We start from the raw sequence: 3,351 nt of genomic DNA, 5'->3' as shown, positions 1-3,351 counted from the left end.
AGCAGAAGTATAGAAAATGATTGATACAACATGCAGTTTAAGGGACAGTACAAAGCTGCTATACATGCCCATTTTACCACATTTTTCAGTTTAGTACATCTAATGAGAAAGGGATATGTGCCTAGGACCTTGTCCTCTCTAGCCAGTGTGCGAGGTTAGAGATAAGTGTGATGGAGACACATACTTACCCATACTGCGTAATCTATGTCATACCTAGCATAGCTGCAGCAGCTTCCACGCCTCCAGTAAGCACATAGACGCTGTCAGAATGTTCCAAGCTATCCCAGAGCATTTGGGAAGAGCCAATCACTTGGTAGGATCCAGCTGTCACAAGTGCCCAAAATAAGGACCAGGTAACGGTGTTGCAGGAATAGCACTCGCGCAACTCCAGCCACTGCTGCTTGAAGAACTTGGCCACCGTCTTACAACAGCTGTGCACAGTGTTCCTGTGTCTGTGTTTGATGTGGTCATTTGTACACTCTGAACATGGCTGCTCCTTGCTGGGCATGGGCAAGAGAATGGCGATGATGAAAGCTATTGATGCACATCCAAGGTAAGGGTGTTCAGGTAAAAGTAGGAGGAATGACCAACTGACACCATGAGCTGGCCACACACAGCACCTATGGTGTATCCCAGCAGGCTAAACCCTCGGAAATAGATCAAGGCCTTCTCATATCGATCAGTGGTCACCACACTGTGTACATAGGAAGAGATGGCAATGTCGCATGCAGTGACCAGGGCTGAGGTAACCTGAAGGTACTGCATGGCCTGGACACTGGAAGCAAAGCACAGGAGGCTGTCGCTGATGACTTGGAACAGGCCCTGACACACAATGACTGGTTTGTATCGGCAGAGGTCAGTAAAGAGGAGCACTGGCAACTGGAGAAGCAGCACACTGTATGTCCATATTGTGGAGAGCTTATTGGTGACCTGAGGACAAAGAAGTCACATGATCAGCAATCTGTTAGTGACAGCAGAGTCTGATATCAGTTGTCATATTTTCAAATGTATGACCAGGAGACAGTGGCCCTGATTCAGAGCCGCTCGCTCTGACAGAGCGCTCGCTCTGAATCAGGGCTGGGCTATTTTTTTTTGAACGGCCTCCTGCCCGCTCGCATAGCTATGGGTGACCACCCACAGCTATAGCGAGCGGGCAGGAAGATGGTCGCGATGGTCAAGACCATTGCGACCATCGGGCTTGCGACGAGACCCTTGTGATAGGGTCTCGTTGCCGCAAGCCCTGGAGTGCTTTCGGCTCAAACTGAGCCGAAAGCACTCCAACTGACATCACTTGTGATGTCAGTGGGGCCAGCCCCAGATGGTAGGTGTTCCTATGGGAACGCCTCCATCTGGGCAGCCACGCCCCCGGCATACCCACCAAAGGGGGCATGCTGTCACTCACCATCGACAGCACGCCCCCTTTGGTACGAGACCTGGAGTGACGGCTTGCCCGTTGCTATCTGGGTCTCGCGCATGCGCACGACGGAGCTGGCTCCGTCGTGTGCATGCGTACTGGGCCCCCATCGACCCGCTTGCGAGCGATCAGCGCTCGCGAGTGGGTCTGAATCAGGCCCAGTATCCTTAATAGAATATCGTAAGTTTATCACAGATTTAGGGGGTAATTTAATTAGACTCCATATTTTTATGAGCAAATAAAACAGAATTTTAACGCTTGAATTGCCTTCGGGGTAATTTCATACAATTCATATATTAAAGTGTATTGTATTTTCACACAATTTACATGTTACTGATATAACTAAGACTTGTGTTCTCTTACCTCTTCCATGGTGAAGTTCTTGCTGGGCCCAGTCATGTATGACGTGTAAAAGGGTTCTGCAGGTCTCAGGTGGAAGAAGAAACCATACAGACATAGTAAGAACGCCGGATGCTCTTGAAGCAAGTTCTTATAAGGCGTTCTTATATTCATGGCTATTTACTAACGCACAGAATCTGTGCAATTCGTGGTAAATTCTCTTCTGAAAGATAAACACAATGGTTGTCAAGTAAATGAAACAAGTAATAATGTGAGTTGCTATAACTTATTTATGTTCTTGGCTTATTACCTACATTACATATATACATGTATTTTCACTGTACAGTGGAAAGATGGATCCATTTTTTAAACTTTATTGCTATCTGTCTACTAGTGATGCATAGAATGAAGTGTAGGGCAGGGGTGCCAAGAGGGGGGGAGTGGGTACTAATTACCCGGGCCTGGACTTGTTGGAGGGGCCTGGAGGGTGCCTGTGTCCAACCCGAACCCCCTCACTTTTACCTGTCAGCAGCCCAGCACATGCTGCTGTGTGCTGGGCTGCAGTGGGAGACCAGGGAGACTGCTCGCTGCCATTGAGCTGAAGCTGCAGTCTCCTCTCCTCTGCCTGTGGGGGGGGGGGGGGGGCAATCACACTAATCACATCATCACATGAATTTGCACCAGGCTGAGAAGCTCACAGCACCACCCAGCGCTCAAATGTTTTTTTTTCTAAGGGGTCATGGCCACACCTCCCACGATTAGGCCACGCCTCCCACGATTAGACCTTGCCCCCACGATAGTACTGGGGCCCAGGCCGGCTCACTATGGCCCTAGTGTAGGGTGTGCAGGGCACACAGAAAGACGGTGTTTTGCCAGCAATTCTTTTACAAATATAAATACCTGTGCATTTTATTTTATTTTAATCTACAACTAATTAATTCATATAAAATTAAAATCTAACATTACAAAATGGAGAAATATTCTGATTGGCAGATCAGAACAATCTAATGATGTTCCATTATACAGTTCCCAGGACAGCTGCTTTTTAATTTTATTAATAATTTTTTTAAATTGCATTGTATAATACACTTTTTTCATTTTATTTTGCAACAAGTAAATATAATATCATATACATAAGAAGAAGTTATTGTGAAGTAAAAACTAATAATACATCTGCCTTAATGTTTACTCAGTCCACATAAAGAAAATAAATATTCACTTCTAATAGATGGGGGATGTCCTTGAAGAAGGCACCTGTGCCCAAACGCGTTGGAGACCCTCACATCAAACCCGACACCGATCCAGGCTGACCTCCACTAAAGATCCCCATCCCCACCAGGGACCACCAGTGCAGAAAGCTCTCAGCCCATCCGCCTGCTGGTCCGCACCGCTCACACCTCCAGTGACCGGCTCCACCCCGAACCAGCCCCTCTCCCCCCCTGATCCCAGGCGTGCTCAGCAACTCACTCCTGGCCAGGGGTGTCTCCATCGTCGATCCCCATTTCCACGAGGGACCGTCAGTGATAAGAGCATCCCGCACATCCTGCCGCAAGTCCGCCCAGCCAACATCGCCAGTGACCAGCTCCATCCCGGTCACA

At 48.0% G+C, this 3,351-nt stretch overlaps 1 pseudogene; it reads right to left on the bottom strand.

Moving 5' to 3' along the window:
* Window positions 1–202: 202 nt before the first annotated feature.
* Window positions 203–1,927, bottom strand: LOC148539106 (thiamine transporter 2-like; annotated as a pseudogene).
* Window positions 1,928–3,351: the final 1,424 nt, after the last annotated feature.

The sequence above is a fragment of the Taudactylus pleione genome, unplaced genomic scaffold (assembly GCF_031769625.1).
Source record: "Taudactylus pleione unplaced genomic scaffold, aTauple2 ptg000030l, whole genome shotgun sequence".
In the NCBI taxonomy this organism is placed as follows: Eukaryota; Metazoa; Chordata; class Amphibia; order Anura; family Myobatrachidae; genus Taudactylus; species Taudactylus pleione.
This window is presented reverse-complemented; position numbering and strand designations above follow the sequence as displayed.